Source organism: Arachis ipaensis, chromosome B3, assembly GCF_059453495.1.
Source record: "Arachis ipaensis isolate K30076 ecotype BB chromosome B3, ASM5945349v1, whole genome shotgun sequence".
NCBI lineage: Eukaryota > Viridiplantae > Streptophyta > Magnoliopsida > Fabales > Fabaceae > Arachis > Arachis ipaensis.
Genome location: NC_142438.1, coordinates 112,457,022 through 112,466,757, shown reverse-complemented (window position 1 = coordinate 112,466,757; position 9,736 = coordinate 112,457,022). Strand labels below are relative to the sequence as shown.

Genomic DNA, 9,736 nt, shown 5'->3' with positions numbered 1-9,736 from the left:
TAGATGGATCTTGCTCAGGACTCTCTATCTTTTGCTGAGTGGATGATGGAAAAGGCTTGCTATTGCTAAACCTGTTTCTTCCACCATTGTTAAAGCCTTGTTGAGGCTTTTGTTGATCCTTCCATGAGAAATTTGGATGATTTCTCCATGAGAGATTATAGGTGTTTCCATAGGGTTCACGCATGTAATTTACCTCTGCTATTGCAGGGTTCTCAAGATCATAAGTTTCTTCTTCAATCCATTTAGACTCTGAGAGATCATATTGACTTGCTGAGTCAATATTTTATTCTGAGCCAATATGGCATTCAGAGTATCAATTTCAAGAACTCCCTTCCTCATAGGCGTCCCATTATTCACAGGATTCCTTTCAGAAGTGTACATGAACTGGTTATTTGCAACCATGTCAATGAGTTCTTGAGTTTCTGCAGGCGTTTTCTTTAGGTGGATGGATCCACCTGCAGAATGGTCCAGTGACATCTTTGATAATTCAGACAGACCATCATAGAATATATCCAGGATGGTCCATTCTGAAAGTATGTCAGAAGGACACTTTTTGGTCAGTTCCTTGTATCTCTCCCAAGCTTCATAGAGGGATTCTCCTTCTTTTTGTCTGAAGGTTTGAACATCCACTCTAAGCTTGCTAAGCTTTTGAGGAGGAAAGAACTTGGCTAAGAAAGCCGTGACCAGCTTATCCCAAGAGTTTAGGCTATCTTTAGGTTGAGAGTCCAACCATACTCTAGCTCTGTCTCTTACAGAAAACGGGAAAAGCATAAGCCTGTAGACCTCGGGATCAACCCCATTGGTCTTAACAGTATCACAGATCTGCAAGAATTCAGTTAAGAACTGAAAAGGATCTTCAGATGGAAGTCTATGAAACTTGCAGTTCTGTTGCATCAGAGAAACTAATTGAGGTTTCAGCTCGAAATTGTTTGCTCCAATGGCAGGGATTGAGATGATCCTTCCATGTAAATTGGAATTAGGTGCAGTAAAGTCACCAAGCATCTTCCTTGCATTGTTGTTATTTTCGGCCATGTTTTCTTCTTTTTTGAAAATTTCTGTCAGATTTTCTCCAGAGAGTTGTGCTTTGGCTTCCCTTAGCTTCCTCTTCAGAGTCCTTTCAGGTTCAGGATCAGCTTCAACAAGAATGTTCTTATCCTTGTTCCTGCTCATATGAAAAAGAAGCAAATAGAAAAGAAAATATGGAATCCTCTATGTCACAGTATAGAGATTCCTGTATGTGAGTATAAGAATAGAAGAATAGAAGAAGAGAAATTCGAACACCAAGAGGAAGAGAGGGTTCGAATTTTGAGATGAAGAGAAGTGTTAGTAAATAAATAAATAAATAAATAATTAGAAGGAGATGAGAGAGAGGGAATTTCGAAAATTAATTAAATTAAAAATAAAATTTAAAGTTAAATTTCGAAAAAAATTGAAATTAAATTAAAATTAAAACAATTAGTTAATTAAAAGGAATTTTGAAAAAGAGGGAAGGGATTTTCGAAAATTAGAGAGAGAGAATTAGTTAGGTAGTTTTGAAAAAGATATTATTGAAACAAAAAGATAGGATTGATTGAAAAAGATTTGAAAATTAATTTTGAAAAAGATAAGAAGTTAGAAAAAATTTTGAAATTGATTTTGAAAAAGATGCGATTGAAACTTAATTTGAAAAAGATTTGAAAAAGATATTTAAAAAGATTTGATTTTGAAAATTAAAGTTGATTACTTGACTAACAAGAAATTAAAAAGATATGATTTTAGAGTTTAAAGATTGAACCTTTCTTATTAGGCAAGTAACAAACTTAATATTTTTTTGAATCAATCACATTAATTGTTAGTAAAGATTTGAAATTATGAAACAAAATAAGAAAAAGATTTTGGAAAATTATTTTGGAATTTTCGAAAATTATGAAAAAAAATGAAAAAGATTTTATTTTTGAAAAAGATTTGAAAAAGATAAGATTTTTAAATTCAAAATTTGATTTGACTCATAAGAAATAACTAAATTTTAAAAAGTTTTGAAAAAGTCAACTCAAATTTTCGAAAATTTATGAGTGAAAAAGGGAAAGATATTTTTTTGATTTTTGAATTTTAATAAAGAAAGAGAAAAACATAAAAAAGACTCAATGCATGAAAATTTTGGATCAAAATATGTGATGCATGCAAGAACACTATGAATGTCAAGATGAACACCAAGAACACTTTGAATGTCAAGATGAACACCAAGAACTTATTTTTGAAAAATTTTCAAGAAAAGAAAATATGTAAGACACCAAACTTAAAAATTTTTATTCTTTAAACATTAACAAATTGAAAATGCATATGAAAAACAAGAAAAGACACAAAACAAGAAAATATGAAGATCAAACAAGAAGACTGGCCAAGAACAACTTGAAGATCATGAAGAATGCAATGCATGAATTTTTGAAAATAATTTTTAGAAAATTAAAAAGATGCAATTGACACCAAACTTAAAACTTGACTCTAGACTCAAACAAGAAACATCAAATTATTTTTTATTTTATGATTTTGTAAAATTTTTTGTATTTTTCGAAAATTAATTGAGAAAACAAAAAAAGAAAATTTTTTTGATTTTTTTATATTTTTTGAAAATAAAAAATCTTAAAATTAAAATAAAATTACCTAATCTAAGCAATGAGATGAACCGTCAGTTGTCCAAACTCGAACAATCCCCGGCAATGGCGCAAAAAACTTGGTGCGCAGAAATCGTGACGGTTCCATTCCTTGGTAACGGCACTGAAAACTTTATACGCACGTTCATAATCTTAATTCTTTGTCACAACTTCGCACAGCTGACCAGCAAGTGCACTGGGTCGTCCAAGTAATAAACCTTACGTGAGTAAGGGTCAATCCCACGGAGATTGTCAGCTTGAAGCAAGCTATGGTCACCTTGTAAATCTCAGTCAGGCAGATTCAAATGGTTTTATGAATTGATAAGTAAAAGATAAATAAAATATAACCAGGATAGAGATACTTATGTAATTTATTGGTAAGAGTTTCAGATAAGCGTATAGAGATGCTTTCGTTCCTCTGAACCTCTGCTTTCCTGCTGTCTTCATCCAACCATTCCTACTCCTTTCCATGGCAAGCTTTCTGTAGGGCATCACCGTTGTCAATGGCTACATCCCATCCTCTCTGTGAAAATGGTCCAATGCGCTATCACTGCATGGCTAATCATCTGGCGGTTCTCGATCATACTGGAATAGGATTTACTATACTTTTGCGTCTGTCACTACACCCAGCACTCGCGAGTTTGAAGCCCGTCACAGCCATCCCTTCCCAGATCCTACTCGGAATACCACAGACAAGGTTTAGACTTTTCGGATCTCAAGAATGGCCATCCATGGGTTCTAACTTATACCACAAAGATTCTAATATCTCAGACTCGGTCCTCTGTATTAGATATCTAAGAGATACTCATTCTAGCTTGTTTGCATGTAGAACGGGAGTGTTTGTCAAGCACGCATTCATAGGTGAGAATGATGATGAGCGTCACATAATCATCACATTCATCATGTTCTTGGGTGCGAATGGATATCTTAGAATAGGAATAAGCTTCAATTGAATAGAAAAACAGTAGTACTTTGTATTAATTCATGAGGAACAGCAGAGCTCCACACATTAATCTATGGTGTGTAGAAACACTACCGTTTGAAAATACGTAAGTGATAATGGTTCAGGCATGGCCGAATGGCCAGCCCCCATGAACGTCTAAGATAGCAATAAACTGATCAAAGATCCCTAATACAATAGTAAAAAGTTCTATTTATACTAGACTAGTTACTTTGGTTTACAGGAATGAGTAAATGATGCAGAAATCCACTTTCGGGGCCCACTTGGTGTGTGCTTGGGTTGAGCATTGAGCTTTACACGTGTAGAGGTCTTTCTTGGAGCTGACGCCAGTTTGTAACCTGTTTCTGGCGTTTAACTCCACTTTGCAACCTGTTTCTAGCGTTTGACTCCAGAATGCAGCATGGAATTGGCGTTCAACGCCAGTTTGCATCGTGCAAACTCGAGCAAAGTATGGACTATTATATATTGCTGGAAAGCCCTGGATGTCTACTTTCCAACGCAATTGAGACCGCGCCATTTGGAGTTTTGTAGCTCCCGAAAATCTACTTTGAGTGCAGGGAGGTCAGAATCCAACAGCATCTGCAGTCCTTCTTCAACCTCTGAATCTGATTTTTGCTCAAGTCCCTCAATTTCAGCCAGAAAATACCTGAAATCACAAAAAAACACACAAACTCAAAGTCCAGAAATGTGAATTTTAATTAAAAACTAATAAAAATATACTAAAAACTAACTAAATCATACTGAAAACTATGTAAAAACAATGCCAAAAAGCGTATAAATTATCCGCTCATCAATCAGGCAGTACTAAGGAGGCTTCCTCTGAAGAAGAAGCCTATGACCCTGAGAATCCTGCAATGTAAGAGGTGAATTACATGGGAAAATCCTATAGAAACACCTACAAACCTTCATGGAGGAATCATCCTAATCTCTCATGGAAGGATCAACAGAAGCCTAATCAAGGCTTCAATAATAATAATGGTGGAAGAAACAGGTTTGGCAATAGCAAACCTTTTCCATCATCTTCTCAGCAACAGACAAAGAATTCTAAGCAGAGCCACTCTGACTTAGCAACTGTAGTCTCTGATCTATCTAAGACCACTCTGAGTTTCATGACTGAAACAAGGTCCTCCATTAGAAATTTGGAGGCACAAGTGGGTCAGCTGAGTAAGAAAGTTACTGAACTCTCTCCTAGTAATCTCCCAAGCAATACAGAAAAGAATCTAAAAAAAGAGTGCAAGGCCATAACTATAACCAATATGGCTGAACCTGGAGAGGAAGAAATGGCAGTGATTTCCAATGAGGAAGACCTCAATGGACATTTACTGGCCTCCAAGGAGTTCCCTAATGAGGAACCAAAGGAATCTAAGGCTTATATAGAGACCATAGAGATTCCACTGAACTTACTGTTGCCATTCATGAGCTCTGATGAGTATTCTTCCTCTGAAGAGGATGAAGACATTGTTGAAGAGCAAGTTACTCAGTATCTAGGAGCAATCATGAAGCTGAATGCCAAGTTATTTGGTAATGAGACTTGGGAGGATGAACCCACATTGCTCATCAATGAACTAAATGATCTGGTTCAACTGAAATTACCTCAAAAGAAATAGGATCCTGAAAAGTTCTTAATACCTTGTACCATAGGCACCATGACCTTTAAGAAGGCTCTTTGTGACCTTGGGTTAAGTATAAACTTCATGCCCCTCTCTGTAATGGAGAAACTAGGGATCTTTGAGGTGCAAGCTGCAAGAATCTCACTAGAGATGGCAGACAATTCAAGAAAACAGGCTTATGGACTTGTAGAGGATGTCTTAGTGAAGGTTGAAGGCTATTACATCCCTGTTGATTTTATAATCCTAGACACTGGGAAGGATGAGGATGAATCCATCATCCTAGGAAGACCCTTCCTGGCCACAGCAAGAGCTATAATTGATGTGGACAGAGGAGAGTTAGTCCTTCAATTGAAGGAGGACTACCTTGTGTTTAAGGCTCAAGGATCTTCTTCTGTAACCATGGAGAGGAAGCATGAAAAGCTTCTTTCAATACAGAGTCAAACAGAGCCCCCACACTCAACTTCTAAGTTTGGTGTTGGGAGGCCAACATCAAGCTCTGAGTCTCTGTGAAGCTCTTTAAGAGCTCACTGACAAGCTATTGAGTGCTTGTTGGGAGGCAACCTAATTCTATTTAATTATATTTATTTATTTTCCATTGTTATTTTATGTTTTCTTTAGGTTGATGATCATGTGAAATCACAAAAACAACTAAAAAATCAAAAATAGAATGAAAAATAGCATTAAAAACAGCACACCCTGGAGGACAGGCTTACTGGCGTTTAAACGCCAGTAAGGATAGCAGAATGGGCGTTTAAAGCCCAGCCTGGCAGCATTCTGGGCGTTAAACGCCAGAATGGGCAGCACTCTGGGCGTTTAACGCCAGAAAGGGCTGTCTAGCACAGGCTAGCATTAAACGCTAGAAATGGGCATCTGGCTGGCGTTTAACGCCAGAAATGGGCAGCAAAGTGGCGTTTAACGCCAGGAAAGGTAGCAGAGCTGGCGTTAAATGCCAGAACTGGCACAGAATGGGCATTTGAATGCCAGAATGGTGCAGGGACTCAAATTCCTTGACACCTCAGGATCTGTGGACCCCACAGGATCCCCATCTACCCCACCTCTTCTTCTCTCCTTTTCACACCTTTCTATAACACTCTAACCTCCACCAATCACCTCTATTTCTCCTCCAAAACCATCATACAACCCACCTATCCCCACCCATTCAAATTCAAATCATTACCCTCTCTCCCTTACCCTATAAATACCCCTCATCACTCCTTCATTTTCACACATCATAACCACCTAAAACCCACCTTGGCCGAACCCACCACACACCTCCATCTCCTTCATTTATTTTTCTTCTACTCTTTTCTTTCTTCTTTTGCTCGAGGACGAGAAAATCTTCTAAGTTTGGTGTGGGAAAAGCTAAAGATTTTTGTTTTTGTATAACCATCAATGGCACCAAAGGCCGGAGAAACCTCTAGAAAGAGAAAAGGGAAGACAATTGCTTCCAACTCTGAGTCATGGGAGATGGAGAGATTCATCTCACAAGCCCATCACTAAGAAAAGGATGGAGCAAATAAGAGAGTCCACTCATGGACCTCAGCAAGAGCATGAGGAAGTTTCTCATCATGAAATCCCTGAGATGCCTCAAGGGATGCATTTTCCTCTCAAAACTATTGGGAGCAAATCAACACCTCCCTAGGAGAATTAAGTTCCAACATGGGACAACTAAGGGTGGAGCACCAAGAGCATTCCATCATCCTCCATGAAATTAGAGAAGACTAAAGAGCCATGAGGGAGGAACAACAAAGTCAAGGAAGAGAAATAGAGGAGCTCAAGCACTCCATAAGATCTTCAAGAGGAAGAACTAGCCGCCATCACTAAGGTGGACCCGTTCTTTAATTTCCTTGTTCTTATTTTCCTGTTTTTCGTTCCCTATGCTTTATGTTTTATTTATGTTTGTGTCTTTATTACATGATCATTAGTGTCTAGTGTCTATGCCTTAAAGCTATGAATATCCTATGAATCCATCACCTCTCTTAAATGAAAAAATGTTTTAATTGCAAAAGAACAAGAAGTATATGATTTCGAATTCTATCTTGAAATTAGTTTAATTATTTTGATGTGGTGGCAATACCTTTTGTTTTCTGAATGAATGCTTAAACAGTACATATTTTTGAATTTGCTGTTTATGAATGTTAAAATTATTAGATCTTGAAAGAATAATGAAAAAGGAGAAATGTTATTTGATAATCTGAAAAATCATAAAATTGATTCTTGAAGCAAGAAAAAGCAGTGAATAGAAAAAGCTTGCGAAAAAAATGGTGAAAAAAAAGAAAAAAGAAAGAAAAAGAAAAAGCAAGCAAAAAAAGCCAGTAACCCTTTAAACTAAAAGGCAAGGGTAGAAAAAGGATCCAAAGCTTTGAGCATTAATGGGTAGGAGGGCCCACAGGGATAAAATCCTGGCCTAAGCGGCTAAACCAAGCTGTCCCTAACCATGTGCTTGTGGCATGAATGTGTCAAGTGAAAAGCTTGAGATTGAGCGGTTAAAGTCGTGGTCCAAAGCAAAAAGAGTGTGCTTAAGAGCTCTGGACACCTCTAACTGGGGACTCTAACAAAGTTGAGTCACAATCTGAAAAGGTTCACCCAGTTATGTGTCTGTGGCATTTATGTATCCGGTGGCAATACTGAAAAATAAAATGCTTAGGGTCACGGCCAAGACTCAAAAAGTAGCTGTGTTCAAGAATCAACATACTGAAATAGGAGAATCAATAACACTATCTGAATTCTAAGTTCCTATAGAAGCCAATCATTTTGAACTTCAAAGGATAAAGTGAGATGCCAAAACTGTTCAGAAGCAAAAAGGCTACAAGTCCCGCTCATTTAATTGGAACTAAGTTCATTGATAAGTTTAGAATTCATTGTATATTCTCTTCTTTTTATCCTATTTTCTTTTCAGTTGCTTGGGGACAAGCAACAATTTAAGTTTGGTGTTGTGATGAGCAGATAATTTATACCCTTTTTGGCATTTTTTTTACATAGTTTTTAGTATGTTTTAGTTACTTTTTATTATATTTTTATTAGTTTTTATTCAAAAATCACATTTCTGGACTTTACTATGAGTTTGTGTGTTTTTCTGTGATTTCAGGTATTTTCTGGCTGAAATTGAGCGACCTGAGCAAAAATCTGATTCAGAGGCTGAAAAAGGACTGCAGATGCTGTTGGATTCTGACCTCTCTACACTCGAAGTAGATTTTCTGGAGCTACAGAAGCCCAATTGGAGCGCTCTCAATTGCGTTGGAAAGTATACATCCTGGGCTTTTCGGCAATATATAATGGTCTATACTTTACCAGAGATTTGATGGCCCAAACTGGCGTTTAAAGTCAGCCTAAAATATCTTGGCGTAAAACACCCAAACTGGCACCAGAATTGGAGTTAAACGTCCAAACTAGCACCGAAGCTGGCGTTTAACTCCAAGAACAGCCTAAGCACGAAAAAGCTTCAATGCTCAGCCCAAGCACACACCAAGTGGGCCCCAGAAGTGGATTTCTGCACTATCTGCACTTAGTTACTCATTTTCTGTAACCCTAGATTACTAGTTTAGTATAAAAACTACTTTTAGAGATTTATTTTATGTCTTTTTGACCATCTTTGATCAGTTTTATGCTATTGTACATGTTTGGAGGCTGGCCTCATGGCCATGCCTAGACCTTTCACTTATGTATTTTCTATGGTGGAGTTTCTACACCCCATAGATTAAGGTGCGGAGCTCTGCTGTTCTTCATGAATTAATACAAGTACTATTGTTTTTCTATTCAATTCACGCCTACTTCTTCTCTAAGATATTCACTCGCACTTTAACCTGATGAATGTGATGACCCATGACACTTATCATCATTCTCACCTATGAACGCGTGCCTAACAACCACTTCCGTTCTATCTGCGATAGCTTGACTGTGTATCTCTTGGCCTCCTGGTTCACGATGCATGGTTGCCTCTCCTGACAAAAGAGCAGTCCATTCTGTGAGATCAGAGCCTTCGTGGTATAGGCTAGAATCATTGGCAGCATTCCTGAGATCCAGAAAGTCTAAACCTTGTCTGTGGTATTTCGAATAGGATCTGGGAAGGGATGACTGTGACGAGCTTCAAACCTGCGAATGTGGGGCACAAGTGACAGTGTGCAAAAGGACAATGGTCCTATTCCGACGCTAGCGGGAACCGACAGATGATTAGTCGTGTGGTGACAGCGCATATGGATTTGTTTTCATCCGAGAGGATCATACAGCTTGCCATGGAAGGAGGTAACACATGGTTGGAAGAAGACAATAGGAAAGCAGAAGTTCAGAAGCATCAAAGCATCTCCAGACGCTTATCTGAAATTCCCACCAATGAATTACATAAGTAACTTTATCTTATTTTATATCTTATTTATATTTTAATTATCAAAACCTCATAATCATTTGAATCTGCCTGACTGAGATTTACAAGGATGACCATAGCTTGCTTCAAGCCAACAATCTCCATGGGATCGACCCTTACTCACGTAAGGTTTATTACTTGGACGACCCAGTGCACTTGCTGGTTAGTTGTGCGG

The 9,736-nt window shown here is 37.7% G+C and overlaps 1 non-coding gene across 1 annotated transcript; it reads left to right on the top strand.

Annotated features, from left to right (window-relative positions):
• The first annotated feature begins 535 nt into the window (after positions 1–535).
• Positions 536–639, top strand: LOC148572071 (small nucleolar RNA R71). Its single transcript, XR_015907917.1, has one exon. It is a non-coding gene; the product is annotated as a small nucleolar RNA R71 (small nucleolar RNA).
• Positions 640–9,736: the final 9,097 nt, after the last annotated feature.